Source organism: Vanessa atalanta, chromosome 14 (assembly GCF_905147765.1).
Source record: "Vanessa atalanta chromosome 14, ilVanAtal1.2, whole genome shotgun sequence".
NCBI lineage: Eukaryota > Metazoa > Arthropoda > Insecta > Lepidoptera > Nymphalidae > Vanessa > Vanessa atalanta.
The window spans coordinates 2,409,801-2,427,002 of NC_061884.1; the positions used below are offsets into that span (position 1 = coordinate 2,409,801).

At 30.0% G+C, this 17,202-nt stretch overlaps 1 non-coding gene and 1 pseudogene across 1 annotated transcript; both read left to right on the plus strand.

Annotated features, from left to right (window-relative positions):
• Positions 1–6,872: 6,872 nt before the first annotated feature.
• On the plus strand, positions 6,873–15,830 carry LOC125068780 (annotated as a pseudogene).
• Positions 14,312–14,428, plus strand: LOC125069050. Its single transcript, XR_007119824.1, has one exon. It is a non-coding gene; the product is annotated as a U5 spliceosomal RNA (small nuclear RNA).
• Positions 15,831–17,202: the final 1,372 nt, after the last annotated feature.

A 17,202-nucleotide genomic window follows, 5' to 3' on the forward strand; every position in this document is an offset into this window, starting at 1 on the left:
CAATCTTGCATAAAGGCTTTATGCCAGACACCAAGTAGTCTTTATTTGATAGTATTAGTAGTAAAGATTCAGAAAATAATTGCTTAAGAGATAAATATATTAATCGAAGCAGGATCTCGATATAAATATGCATTCCGTGCATATTATGCAAGCTAAGGACCAAAAATTGTAATTTTTTTACATATCCTATTTTCTTATATTATTCTTTTATTTCAAAATTTTTTGAAAGTTACTAAACTGAAATTCCAAAAATATTTCTTTTATTTATAATAATTAATAATAGTTAGCAGTTACATACAGTTTGCATGAAAATAATAATTATAAATTAATATTATGTGTTTATATTATGGTAAATAGTTTTAAATATAGCGACTAATTAGACATAGAGGACTTTATTTGATAAAATATTAATTGATTATGGTATTTCGTAAATGAGCTATAATTTTATTTATTATAGAAACAGTGTTTGAAACTAGTTTTTAGAGAAAAATGAGTTTAATTACCGTCGTGAAACATTTCTACAAAAACTCCTCTCCACGATTGGAATTCGTAGGGAACAAAATACTCGAGCCAATCCTCTGAAATATTTTGACCAACAAAGGTCACGCGCATTAATCAAAGAGAGTACAGTACAATTTCTTTTGGGTTTAGCGTCGTGGAATGGACTTTAGTTCATATAATTCTGTAAAACGCATAACACGTGAAGGCTAACTAGCATGCGCTTTATTTTTTATCGTTATCCTTATTGCCAGTTGTAAACGCATGCTGTCACATTTGCTCCACCAAAAACATGAGAAGAAATGTTTCATAAATAATCCGCCAGGGGCGCTGCATGTTCCTGTATATTTAATTCACGCCCAGGAAAAGTTCCTCTTATAATATTCTTAAAATAGTATAATAATAACGTATTCTATAGTCGATATACCGACAGTGATAACCTGCCTTATATTTTAGCTCTCTAATATATAATTAATATATAATGCATCTTTTATGCCCATATTTTTTTTATAACTTAAATTCGTATTTATTAACGTAACTGTTAAGAGTTAAGTTGTGTAGTTGTCGGACCAAAGGTCGATTTCAGTGCTAAAGATCATCGGTATGAAATTTAAAAAAAAATTTAAATCAAAAAGCGATTTAAGCGCTGGAATAATTTGTTTGATTCAAAATAACGTGTATATAATATGATTATTTTAATGTTTCCTTTTTGCGAGCACGATTTTTGTATTATATTGAAACACGGTTGGTGCTTTTTAATATACTGATTTTTTATACATAATATGCCATAATGTTGCTACTTTTCTGTGTAATCAGTTTGTCATTATTATTGAATAAAATATTAATTTCTTTAAAAATATTTTTCTTTCCTATGATGTATTTACCTGCGTCAGAATTATGGTATTTTATTTACTTCTGTTATTTTCTTCAAGTACTTTTAAATTATGTACATATCATTACTAAATAAATGACTACACCCCGTTTTCTTGTGGCTTTGTCGTCATAGCACGCCAGTTTGGAAAAAAAATTGCGAAAATTGAAATTTGAAATATTTATAGTGGTTAATTTACTAAATTAATAAGGATTAGTATAATGAACATCCTACGTTTGTTTTATTGTTAATGTACACATAATATAAAATGAGGAGAAACGTCAAAGTACCACCGTCAGATTACCGCCATCGCGGTCTTCAACATTGGAAGGATTTTCATACACACCATGTTTCATGTGTCAAGACCGTTTTTTCCGAGCAAGTGTTAGTCATGGAATGATCATTCATCAAAAAATTCCCGGAGCGCTATAATATGAAAGTTTTGAAACATCGAGTATGTCTTCAGGTTCCTTCAGAACCCGCAGCGCTTTAACAACTCTCTTATGTTGCAGGGGTCCAAAGTCTATTGGTTCTGATTATAGGCATACAAAAAGCCCGTATATCCAGATGTTGTCATAAATTTTCCCAAGTACATTCGTTAGTCATTTTCCTTCTATCCCTACCTATCGTGTGGTCGATACTATAAATAACTGGGTCCAAGAAAGGCAAATTTTGATACTCTGTTCTATGAGTTCTTAGTATTATGTAGTTACTATTTATTAATTGTTACTACAGAGACTCCCAGCATCTTCCAACCTAGCCTTCAAATATATCTATCAGAGACAATGAGACTTAGACAATTTTACTAGTTTTTAATAATCTTTATCTAAACAAATTTTATAAATGTGAAAGACTCCGTTACCTCTTCACGATTAAACCTGAACTGAACCAATTTTGATAAAATTTGGTACGGAGGACATGATCATTTTTTTAATTCACCTCAAGAGTATATAGGTTTTTTAAAAATTCGCGCGGGTAAAATTCAGCTAGAATGATATATTCCAAACAAACATTGCATTACAATATAATACATATGTGCCTGTAATGATATTCTGATTATTATAAAACCAACACAATATCACATTTTTGTAACTCGTACTTTAAAATTAGTACACAAACTGTCCAAGTAGATTTTATAAATTACGATTTAGATTTACGATTGAACTGATTCAATATTCATTTTAATCATTTTTGTTAAATTTCGAGGTATGATATATTTTAAGAGGACTACAAGAGCTAAGTGCCCTTGAGAATCGCACGCACACACTTACAAAATCGACAAAAACGGCAATCCCGTGTACTAAGGGTTAAGCGAGGTAACGAGATTACGCCCAAATATTCTAATAGATGGCGCCAAACCGAGCGACGTAAGATCAATCATAAATCTCATAAAAAAATAGATAGGACAACAGAATTATTTTTATTTCTTTCGATGTTAGTTAACAAATGATTATAAAATAAAACTGATTCAATTAAACTTACAATATTTTTATTTATATTTTGTATACAATAAAATAGACAGTTAGTTTTAACCTTTTTTTTCTATTATTTATATTATTATACCACAATTAGTTCTTATACTAAATATTGAAACATACCAATTTTTAACATTTTATAAAAGTTTAATGATCTATTTATATAATAAAATCGTAAGTGTTCGAAATCTGTAGTGTAGTGACCGTGGGGTAACATATAGCGTAGTATTTGTTCGTTTTATTAATATTGGTTCATAAAGAAAAAATATATATTCAATTTAAAAAAAAAAAATCTAAATATTTACTAGAAAAAAATGTTGTCAATTCGATTTGGTTGAATCATTGATGAATGAAAGGTTAATCGTAATAGGTTTAATCATAAATCTCATAAAAATAGATAGGATATTAGAATTATTTATATTGCTTTTGACTGTTATTCGAAAATGATTAAAAAATAAAACTGATTTAATTAAACTTAAAATATTTTTATTTATATTTAGTACTACAAAAAAAATCATTTAGTGTTAATTTCTTTTTTAAATTTTTTTATTTAATTTCACTTGTATGTATTAATGTTATTACATATGTCCTGGAATCTTGGAATAAATATTACACCCACTTTCAGCTGAAAGTTGGCACACATATTTAATCTCGATGACAATGCACGATTCATGAATTGCTGCTATATTCAATCCAATATGGCGGACGTTACAAAAAAATTTAAATTTATGAATTATGTACAAATGACACTTCTAAATATTCTAGTTCTCTGGTTCACAACAATTACATTTTTTTTGTTAAGACTTTACTTTTTTTTATTATTATTAAAATTAGTTCATACATAACTTTAATTCTTATTATAAACAATCGATAAAATTAAACTCTTACGCAATATAAATAGCTTCCGTGTTATTGTTTTCGACTTTCTTTATTCTGTAAAAAATAAGTATATGTTAGTAATTACATTTTTATTAATTATAAAATTATGTATTTAAAAAATATGTATCTTAATATGTCATAGTAGTTATAATGAAAAAAAAATGTTTCGAGTTCATGGGGATCGAATGTAGTCACTTGATCCCCATGAAAGTCAATTGATGTTTTCCTTCCTTTGACCAAATACTCTATCGTAATTATTAAGAATGGCTTGAAAAATCTGATTATATGCGAACTGATTGCACATTTTTCTAATAGATGTTTTCAATATTCATAATTTATAAAAAAAAAATATGTTTACTAATTATATACTCTTACCTTTTAATATCGTTCATATGTATGTTCGGCGCTTGATTTATATAAACGTTTTTTAATTTTCCTCACGCGTTTCACTTTATTTCCCATATTTACACAATTAAAATTTATAACAAATAATATAATAAAAAAACAAATGCCCAATTACTACTACACTATTTTAACTTAATATATTTATTTACAAGAAAGAATAAAATTATTATAAGAAAACATGAAACAATGAATTTACAATTAAAATTACAAAAAAATATCTCGTAACGTAATGAATGATGCGGCGAAAAGATCGACACGTCTGTATAGCATCAGGCCTCGGCCGGCATTGTCTGTACACGGCGTTTACGCACACATGCGTACGCATTTTGTTCGAAAATAAGAATATCGGATTTAAAAAAAATCTATTGATTTTATTAAAAAAGTGACACCCAGGTTAAATAGTATATTGCTTGTAGAATAATCTGACAAAAAACCAGAATTATGGAATGTATATAAGTATAGTTATTATTGATTAAAAGATCTTTTTAGAGGTAACTTTGTGATTTTTTTCTATCGTACCAAATTAATTACATCATGTTTTCAAAATAACAAATACTTAGCATGTATCCTGAAGATTATCATATATTTTTTTCATTTGGTTTACTGCATTGGATCATATACTTTTTTGCATTATAAAACTTGCATTTAGCTCATGTAGTCCCCTTAATCAGTGAGAAATGTAAACACATTTAAGCTATTTGTATATGGCGTTTTGAGAGTTTGTAAGGAGTATGTTCTATAAAAAAATATTATTAGATTAACACTGACAATATTTATAACAATATAGTTTATTTTTAATATGAGAAGTTTTTATGCCATTTCTAGATGAACTGGCCAACCTACCTGATAGTGAGTGGTCACCGCTACCCATAGATATTAGTACTGTAAGAAATATTAGTCTTTCCTCATATCACCATTGTGCCACGAACCTTTAGAACTAAGATATTATCCTTGTATCTGTGGCTCTACAGTACACTAGCTGTTGCGCTCACCCTTCACCTTTTAAAACGAAAAACGACGTATATGAGAGGGGACCTACCCAGACGGGATTGCGCAAACCCCTACCAAGTTCATTAAAACTACGGTAGATAAAAATTAATCTTAGATATTTTTGCTTTTAATTATCATATAACAAAAATATTAACAATATCTTATGACTACGTAATTAACATCTTATAACCCTCGACTCGGCGCAAGTCTATGTAAGTCAATTATATTACAAGGCAAGGCTGCTCTTGTGTTTCACATCTATTAAGGCGACATATTAATTTAAGAGCATAATGGTTATTAGTTGCAGGCATGACACTAAGCTCCTTGATAATAAACGTAGTATAGCGATGTTATGCTTGGTTGTATACATAATGCTTTGTCTTCTTCTTTCAAATGTCAAACTATTGAAAACAGAAAGAGATAAAGGCTGTATGCTTACGCTCTTCGCTTGATAAACGCGGGTTCAATTTCCGGTAAAGGCAATATCTTCGTGTTCAAGATTCATGCAAACGAAATGGTAGCAATGTCTAACGTAGTTAACGTTTATTATTTCACTGAAAAGCAATAAAAAGGTTATTTAGATAATAGACTGATAGGTTGATAGGTTTCGAGATTTAGCAACCATTATACTATATAAAGCAATATACTTAATAAAAAAAGTAACAGTCTTCTAATGCCCCACTGCTATCAAAGCATTTTCTCCACACAAGAAGATTGTTTAGAGCATATCCAACCACGCTGCTTCAATGCGGATTGGGGCATTATACACATGACTGATTTTCATCCAATACACAGGCTTTCTCACGATGTTTTCCTTCACCACCGCACATAATTAAGTCTTATCACAAATTAAGCACATACAAACTTTTTTGTGCTTGCACCTGTCTCATCTGCGAAGCGTATTATTTGGTTAAGAATAACGTGTTGTAACTACGCTATATCGTCTCAAAAAATTAATAAATAAAAATTAGTCGAGATGAAAAGTAAATTTAATATCAATTTCTACACAATACTATAATACATCCCAATCAGTCTTATATCACTTAAGAAAGGTAATATGAGAAGTGTTCTCGTATCAAGGATGCTCTCGTCTCGGCCGACGTGACCCAATAACTGAAAAGTTAGTACGACCCTGGTGCCCGACATTATTTCTATTATTAGGCATTTAAATTTATTTCATTTAAATTATTATTATCATATTTTACATTTAATATATTTTTTTATTTACTATTTATAATAATACCTACATAAGTACATTTTAATTAAGGTACAATATAATTGCTAAAAGCTAAATGCGTCCTATGTTTTGCACTCTTGTAATATTGCTTTGTTATAAATCTTAATTTTTTTTAAAAGCTATTATGAAATTATTTTGATAAAATAAATAGAACTGCAAATATAAAACATGTAAGATACTTTTTTAGTCTTTGACAACTTTAATAAAAAAGAAAATTATATGCCGTTTTCGACTAAAAGAAAAAATGTCTTGAAGAATATTTTATTTATTGAGTTAACTTATCTCAATATAATCTGATTTAATTACTATGCTTTTTATTAATTTGATATGTCTTTCTCCACAGACATTTGCATTCGTTCCTTGGATTCCATTTTTAATTTATTTTGCATCAAATGTAATTTTATTTTAAATACAAAAAAAAATTGGTAGATTGATACCGTGAAGGTTCTACATATTAATCTATGAGGCTTGGTCGGAAGGCGGGCGTGTCGTTATCACAGTGCGCAGGGAACTGCCGTGGGCGGCGCACGAGGTAAGTGAAATTGCATTACAATGACAACACTAGCACTATTTATATTTAACAATAAATCGTTATGGAATAACAGAATATCGTATAGGGTAAATCATGGTATTTTTTTGATTAATTGGTTGATTTTTTATTTGAAATATTCATTTATTGAGACATGTAAAATTGATTACTCGTTATTTATATTGTCCATGGAATAAGGTACTCAACAATGAGTTGATTTATTTTTGCTAAAATTGTGAAGCTCTAACGGGAATTAACGATTATTTATAAAATATCTATGGCTTTTCCTTTGTAATTATTTTAATAATTACATTGTTTTGTTTTTAATTTAATTGCTTGAATGTTAATTGCGTCCTATATTGCGCTCTTAGAAAATTCATATGTTGAATATCTTTACTTTTTAATTAATTAAAATATATTTTTTAATTTGATAAATCTGAAATTAGGTCTGCAGTAATCATCCTCCGAGCACTCCTTTGTTTTTCATTGTTTAAAAAGCTTATCTTGTTATCTATCAAAATTATATAAATATGAATGAAATCTTATATGATAGTTTTTCCTTATGCATATAAGTATTTTAATGTACCGATTTAAGTACTTTTTATTCAAATAATCTGTAGTTATGTACGGCTTATTCGTACATAAAATTGAATATCAAAACGCCTGTCGTATATAAAGCTGTCTTGTAACCCCCGCCTTTATTTTATAAGACAGGGTACGGCTGTCATAAAAACATATTACGTTTGCGTTTCGTTTTTAACTTTTGTATTAGAACTCAAAGTCATTAATATAGTAATAAAGAGGTATTAAATAAACGTAAAATACAATATAAAGACCCGTGAACCTTTCAAATTTTGAAATCATAAATATTCTATTACAAATTAACACGAATAATTAATAATTTAAAAAATATTTTTTGTAACGTATATTTTAATACTGGCCGTACTCAATTTGAGCTCGTCAAAAACATTCTTGCTAATGGGTCGGAACCCCCGGCGTCCTCTTGGAGCCGGTTCAGGATGTGCTAAACAAAAGGCATAGAATACTTTAATTTAAAAATAAAAAAAAAATCTTGATATTTTAAGAAAAATAACTGTCAACTTATTTTTCTTTGTTATATTAATTTATGAAAATTAATTATAAATGCTAAATTAATTCAGCTTAAAGCTTATAATTAAGGAATAAGAGTCTTTAGTGAGTAGTATTCACCATAATAATGACATATTTAAAAGGTAGATATAATTACGAAAACTAAGTAGATACATATTATTATAATAATTAATTAGTAGTTTTTATTTTTGTTTTGTAATTTGCACTGTAATCGTTGATATAATTAACTATTTAGAGTAACTTTAACGGTTGGAGTTTATTAATAAAATCGTGAACTCAATATAATATACGCTTATTTTATATGGCCCCACGATCTGCGACAAAAATTTTCAAGCAGTTTTAATTGTACTTATGTGTTCATTGTTATATTCACAAAGGAGTTCGCCCTTATATTTAATTTTTAGAGGACATAAATTTTATGAAAATAATTGAATACTACTTTTATACTCGATTTAGAAATAAGTTTCAACTGCAAACCTATTTAGCGACCTACATAATATCCAGGAGAGCACAGCTACATTGCCTAGGGCCGTCTCTACGACTTATTCCGTGCCTGGGTTTATCCTTGAGTCAATCAATATAAAAGGTTTTAAAAATGCAAAGGCAGAAATTACCTCTGAAGGTGTGTCGTGATCCTTATTTTTTATTTTTCCTACCGTTACTCAAGAACTTGACCGATTTGAATAATTGAATTTTAAACTTCATTCTATTGAGGGGTCATTTATAATTTTAAATCAACATGTACAGTATGACAGTTTGTAGTACATAGTTAAGTATAAAACCTTTAATAAAAAAACTCAATTGAATTGTTTAGAGTTAGATTTTTGTTTTAAGTCCGTATGTTTTCCTATTAAAATGTCTTGTAATTACGTTTAAAGAATTAATTTCAGATATTATACAATTTGAGAAACTGAAACTCGATGATAAACTTACGTTTATATTTTAGAGTTGACACCGTTCTTTCCCTTCTGGTATGTAAGTGATATTTTAATCAGTTTTTTTTTAAATAATTGTATGCCATATCCATGCGATATTTTCTTGTTCATCTGTAATGCTTCTATTGTCACCACTTTACACGACCCTGAAGCAAACGATCCGTCGCCGAAAGTAATTAATTACGAGAATAACTTGGAATACTGAGGCTCTATTGTAATTTTGAATAAATTAGTTAGACTATATTTATTAAATGCATTAATTTTAGACTCAAATTAATTTCATTTAAATCAATCTCTTTTTGCTATAAAACTTGGCTGGTTTGGTTTAAACTATTGTTATCAGCACATATTATATTATGTTTAAAATATATTGAAAACTAGTTGGCTTGAAAGCTATGCCTTATTTAATTATAAACTTGGGTCTTTCTAGTTTGTTCCACGAGTATACGTCAGCGGTTGCATATTACAGAGGTTGTACTGAATAAAGCCTATTATTGACTTTGTACGAGAAACTTTGATGAAGTGAGCGGTACGCAGAAGCTCTATTCCCTATTTCTTCATCAATTTATACAATTTTCAACCTTTATACATTTTTATTTGTGTATTTTAATATGATGGTTAGATGTATTGATTTATTGAAGTTCAAACACCGGTTTAGTTCGTTTATTTTCAACTGTATTATTCATCGAACATGACATAGTCAGTGTCCTCTTTGTACAAATATAAGCTACTCAGATAGGAATTTAATTGATGTTATTACAGGTTCGAATTCACAAAATATTCCGCTCCTAAATTATTTCTTTATAATTTTACCAAATTCATACTTTTGTGGGTTGTTTATTAAATATTTGCATATGTATTTAAGCTTGGTTTTTAGTATTCTATGCATCCTATTGTATTCGGTTTAGTTCATACTTTGTAGCTGTTAAAGGCACTCATGCAGGCTTTCTGGCATAGTATCATCAGTGTATAGGTAGGCAAAGGTTATATTAGTATACCAAATAACAAAAAATATAATAATCACAAACATTACAATTTAATTAAATGTTATTAAAAAGAAAACTCTTCAAGCGAAATCAGGTTTGCCCAACAGTGGGCAAAGTTCTGGCAGTACAGGCTGATACTGTATTTTTTTACATACGTTATAATATTTTAGACCAATCATTCGATGATCACGATAAAAAGTGTATTACACGATTGTACATTGTATATGTATGTTTTGATAATAATGTATGTTGTTCCATTAGGATCGAAGCTATCAATCTACGTCCAATATTTATACAAGTCCACGGCCCGGTTCGAAGAGCCTTGACCTGGGACCCGGCTTTATTAAAGCTCCCTCCATGCTTTCACGATAATGTTCTTCTAAATTGAAATTCCACTTCGTCGATGGAATTTATCTTTTATTTATTGTTTAGCGAATCTCGAGCCTATATCTGGCTTAGGAAATAATGATGGCTTTCGTTCTTATTCTCTGTAATTAAGGGTTTTTATTGCTTGATATTGAAAACTAATTAATAGACGAGGAATAACGTACTGAGTTGGCTTTAGAAAAATAATTTATTATTATAAATATAATTTCTATATTCAAGCTATTTTTACATGTTTGCATGAATTTATTTATTTCTCCATGGAGTACAAATTTAAGTAAGTTACATTATCATATATTTGCGGTGAACGGTACCTAAATAGATAGATACTGTACATTAGTACAGTATCTATCTTGTATATTGTATTTAAAAAGAACCATACCTAGTCCTGTGCGTTAAAACATCGTTTTTGCCGTTTTTTCTGGCTTCAAGGCCGAACAAGCATAGAGTGCAGAGTTTAATTGTTTATTACTTGTGTTTATAATTCATTTCAAGGAAACCTGCATGTGTTGGGTAAAATTCTGACGTATATAATGTTTTCAACAAAACATTATCTAATAAATAACGCCAAACCTTTAAATGGAGAGAAGGTCTTTGTCAAGTAGACAAAAATTTACGAGTTGTTGTGTAAAATATGCTTTTAAAAGATGTAATGTTTTTTTCACACTTAACAATTTCACTTGTACGGGAAACATAAAACAAACCCCAAAATTAATGCTTTATAATTAAAATGAATCGTATTACTAGTAAAATAAATGGAAGAGCCGAGATGGCCCACTGGTTAGAACGCGTGCATCTTAACCGATAACTTCGGGTTCAAACCCATGCAGGCACCACTGAATTTTCATGTGCTTAATTTGGTTTTATAATTCATCTCGTGCTCGGCGGTGAAGGAAAACATCGTGAGGAATGCTGCATGTATCTAATTTCAACGAAATTCTGCCATATGTATATCCTCCAACCTGCATTGGAGCAGCGTGCTGGAATATGCTCCAAACTTTCTCCTGAAAGGGAGAGAAGGCCTTAGCCTCAATTTTTTTTTACATTATAATAACCTGAAAGGTTATTATAATGTAAAAAAAAATTGAAGATTGTGAAGCGTCAAAAACTATCCATAGCCAGGCTATAATATGATGCACCTAACATCAACTAAAACGAATTCGTATTTTTTTTTTCATATTTCTATAATTAAAAAAATCATTAACACATTTAAAGGGATTAATAAAATAAGTATGTACTTATATATTTTAGTCATGGTGCTTTACACAACGATTACGCCTGAGATGAGCGACGCAGTGCTCCGGCACTTGCGTGACAGTTTCTTCGCCGATGAGCCCCTGAACAAAGCCGTTGAACTCTGCCAACGTGGCCAGCCGCACGCTGCCTTAGAACGGCTGTGTGCTGCCACAATGGCCGATGGACTATCCATTGCTGCTGTTGAGAGAGATACGGTAAGATAAACTTTTCGGTTTCTTTTTAAAAAATATGGCATATATAACCAAACACTTCAATAATTATAATAAATAAGTTGTCGCGGCTTCGCTCGTGTTCAAGGGGTTAGTATTATTTCGTCAGGTGTTAAGTAGAAACTATGTTCTTCATTGGATTTCAAGCTTGCTTCATACAATATCATCAAATTCGGTTCAGTGGTATGGTTGTGAAAGAGCAACGGACAGAAAGGCAGAGTTAATATCGCTTTTATAATATTATTATAGTTTAGTATAAATAGTATAGTTGTATAACATCTCTATCTTATATTTCAAGTTAGTGTTCTGCGTTGAGTATCTAGTTTGTTTTTAGGTGCAACTCTACTTGTAGAAGGTAGGTTCGTATATTGCCACTAAGTATCTATGGAAGTTAGGTTTGCGTTTAAAAAATAAAAAATATTGAAAGTATTATTAAAATAAATATTTAAAAATAATTATAGATGCTAAAATTCGATTTTCGTTGTAAGTTACTCATAATAATAACGTGACAGGCTACATATGAAATAAACCTGGCGATAACGGTCTGTGCGCACACGTACGTACAGATAGGAATTACTCTAATGCTAAACTAAGTATTAGTACGTAAATACTCTATATTACTGTGTAGTGAATAAACTGTTGTCTTTGGTTATCAATATGTCTTATTTTCTAGGTATTGGGAGTAGCCTTAAATGGCATATTGTGACCCGGGGACATCGAACAGTCCATTGAAAAGATCCACCAATCATCTGATGAGAAATACAATAAGGTATATGTTTGTTACGTCTTATGTGTAATAGTAAATTGTGTTTAAAAATATATGATTTTCATTAGCCAACTTTCAAGTATTTCGTACCTCCTTTTTTGGTGGTACTACTGATAGACCAGATCAAGATAATCAATGCTTATTGTTGTTTGGTATGGTGTTCAGTGTATAACGAATAAAACACTTATAGCTTTTTAATAAAGACGTATTTAATATTTTTTATACTATAAAATTATAAATGTTTCCATATTTATGAGCAATGGAACTTTTTTTAATGATAGAAATATTATTTTGTGACACTAACAATACTTATCATTCACTATATATACACTTGGTACAGCTTTCGTTGTGGGGCTTTGTGTTAGCCTGTTTGGGTAGGTACACCCACTCAAATATGTAGAATATACGAAAGATAATATAGATATAGAGTTCCCGAATGAAGGGGGAGTGCACGAGGGACATAACATCATTAACATTGGCGATCTACGGAATTATTAATATTTCTTTGCCAATATTCTTTAAGTGGTAGTAACCACTTATACTATTAAGTGAAACATTTGTCAGACCAAGTACCTTCATATTTTTAAATAAATATATAATTTATAATTTCAGTAGATCAGGCTAACAAAATAAATTCAAGGTTAATAATAATTCTCCAACAAATATCTTTCTCAAGCCCTCACAATCATCCCCTTATTTTTCGTGACAGGACAATCGTTTTTTTTTTTTTTTAAATATACAATAAAATATATTTGTGCCAGTCTTAAATACCTATTATACTACATAAAATAATATTATTCAAGTTTAACAAAATATTAAACAATTAATTACAATAATTATTTTATATAGTATAATAATTTAAAATAAATAGTTTAGTAATAAGTCAATAATTACATACTTATATGTAATAACAATGTGACCATTCATGACCACATCTTATGACATAGTACCGTAAGGCTATATATATATACATATACCTATATTTTTTCATACAAAATACTTGGTATCTTGTCATTCTAGTAACTACAGAGATGATTTTTATTTTTTTAAAAAAATAATGTGAGGTAAGTTTTTATTCTGAAAATAAAACATATTAAAAACAAAATAAAACGATTGTTTGCATAATTTTAAAGTATTATTACATACGAATAAAATAATAGCCATTACATGGCTACCTGAACGCTTCGGACTTATTAAAATACCTTTCTAAAATTTTTCAGATCTTTAGTATTCTTTACACGGTGAGTCGTGACCTGGATCTATTCAACACGTTTCAAGTGGATCGCATTCTTGAATGCCGAATCATATCTGTCTCTCAACAAGCGCGCGGCAAAGGACTCGCCAAGGAACTCATGAAAAGAAGTATAGAAAAAGCTATGGAACATGGATTTAAGGTTTGTTTATGATAATATTGTCTACAATTGATTCTAAATTCAAATTGTTACTTTAACAAATGCCACCAAATCGTTCATAAAATGTTTTATAGATGGCGCTGTTGTAGAACAGTCCACCGTCTCATAATATTTTAAAAGTGGAAGTTTTATTATAAAATGGTCATAAAACTTTCTTAATAAGCATTTAACTGTCTAAATTATCATTTATCTATTCTAATACTACCGGAAATCTAATAGATAATAGAAAGGAGTTTTATTTTAAAGCTTTCCTAGTGTTTTCAGAGCTTACTCACTAGATGTCGCTGTACTATATTCGCTACATTGTACATCGCGCTGGCAAGATTTTTTTCCTATTAGTATATATGCTTCGAAAATTATTTTGATTATTACTCTGGTTTCCCTTCAAAACGTATTAATCTTTCGCCTTTTACTAAAGATTTCCGTGGAGGGGAACACTCAAATGAGTCTAAACATATTTTTGAAGCCTCACTCTAGGGTGAGGTTAATAAGTGATCATTTTATAGAGTCTATTCTGTAGAACTTCGACAATTTGGCCGACAGCCGTCGAGAGTTGACTTCGCAGTTCGCAGGCTTCTCAGTAGATTGATAATTCGATACTCGATAGTACAATAAAAAAAGTAATAAACAATACTACCGACAGTATAGATAGATAACTCTTCGGAGTAATTATAATGATAACAGCGATAATTTCGATATGCAACACTAGTACAGATATTAGATACTATACTTTTAAACATTGTATAATAAACTGAAAATAACCACCATATTGCGAGTTGCGACATTTAGATTTGGATATTTTTCATTAATAAGTATGAACTAAAAAAAGCAGAATGCAGTATCTATTAACGCCATATATTATTATTACAAAAATATTTACTGCTAGAGATTTATTTAAAGTAGTTGTCACTTGTGTTTTTAAACAATTTGTTTTATTTAAAAAACGAATATAAAATTACAGTTTAACTAAAAAATAAAATCAAAGAAACTGTTAAATAATTTAATGTCATAAATAATGATTAAGGTTTCCATAAAAAGTAAATAAATAAAAGGAGCTTGCCAAGCTGCCAAGAGCCCAATATTCGAAGAGTGCGCACTATGCAACAGCTACGCTATGATAAATAAATTTGCACTTAACATTGTACATAATACTAAGTCATAGCGAAACAATTTTATACCTTTTTAGTTGTTATCGTATCTATCCTACAAAATAAGTATTCCAAATAAAATCTTGCCAAAGTCGGTAAGGGCGCTCATCGTGAAATTGTAAACACTAAATGCGTCAATGTAAATATAATTTCCAGCTGTTTAAAGTGGACGCGACCGGCGCTTACTCGCAGCGCATCTGCAGCAGTCTCGGGCTCCGCGTGCTGCAGAAGGTGCGCTACGCGGAGCACTGCGATGCGGGAGGAGCTCCCGTCTTCAAGGTGCCGCCGCCGCACGACTCGCTCTGCGTCATGGCTTTAGAATTGCCATAGTATGACAATCTGAGTTATAATGTCTTATTGAATACATAAATATTTATAAAAAAAAATATATGTAATTCTTCTGATGAGGGATTCGGAACTTAACGACACTTATACGTTGCTCTACCTATACAGTCTTTTCGGGATGTCGTGTTGTCTTGAAAATGACATGACACCAGAGGAAGCTCAGCAGTAGGGTTTGTAGTTTCGTGTGGTGTTTCGATCGAGGATTTGATATTCACCCAATTGTGTTTTTATCTTTTTTATATTTAGCACACTCAACATAGTCATTCTTTTTCGAATGTTAAATTTAAAATGACGTATCCGCACAATAAATACTATCTAACCGTCGCGTCGCTGACTTAAGTCATTATTCGTTCAAGTTCAAAATTTGTAATGACTAAAGGTGGAATCAGACGGCTCATTTTTGTGTTTCATTTTGCATCTTTAACTCAAAGTGACACGTCTAAACACAAAGTGAAACAAAAGTTCCGAATGAATTCATTAGTGAACTGATCCAACGACGTTGGATCGGTTCATTCGGCATCTTTCATTCCCACTCCGAATGAACGAAAAATGAACAGTCTGAACAAAGAGTGAATGTTCACTCGGATTTGGCTATTTTGTCTCGAACGCATTTTTTTAAATCTTTTTTTAGCTCCTTGATCAAATGATAACTAATTAAACTTATTCCAAGAGACACGACTTAATTCGACGCCAAGTTGAAAGAAACTACGGATGAATGTTCTTTTTTACGTCATTCCAGCTAAGCCGTGTGAACATGGAATGAAAGAAAAATGAATCATTCACTCAAAAGAACCGTCTGATATCACTTTAATGATACTTCTCAAACCTCGCGATTGCAATTCATACGTGTCTGAATTGCAATGGGCCCTCATGGTTGTTATATATATGGTCTGGTACTCTTTCCTAAGATCGATTAATGGTGTTAGTAGTTGTTCATAATTAATGTTTTGGAATATGGATGGAAACAAAATCTGTGAAAAATCATTTATCAAAATACTTGAAAAGTTTTTGTAAAAAGTCAAGTTATTGACGTTAAAAAATATTGTAGTTCAAAATTTCACTACAGATAAAATTAAATTGTACGCAATTCGACCGGCATTTTAAATTAAAACATATTTATACTTCCTTCTACAAATTTATAAATAAAATTTTCAAGTTGTTCCAGGAAAGTCTAGTCCTTCCTGAATACGCCCATGATGTCTAGTTTTAAAATCTATTGTGACTTTTTTGAATAGGAATATATCTATATGTCTATTTTTATCTAAAGTAAGAAGGGATACATATTACTGTGAATGTTCTTAATATATTAAAAATGATAACATTTGTAACTCTTAGAATTTGTAATCTGTGGGTAGAATTCTTATTAGAGTCTGTCGCATAAAAATTGATGTCAAAAGGACCTTTGTATTAAATGATTCAAAGTATTTTTTGCGTATATTTTGATCGCATCGCACACAATACATTATAATATGTAACTCTGAAATTTTGTAATATTTTTTTTTTTTATTACACGTGCTTGTTGCCAGCTCGAAATATTAAATTTGCGACAGACAATAAATAAATATAAAAACTAAATGTTAAATAATATTTACGAATGTTTGAATGTATTATTAAAATATGAATAACAAGTTATAACCTATTAACGATAAAAATAAATAAAAAAAGAATATTATAAGTAATTACTTGATGTTTAAAAAATTAAAAAGAGTATTTATGGCCACATAAATATTAAGAAAGCCGCTAACCGCACAAATCTTTAATGTAAA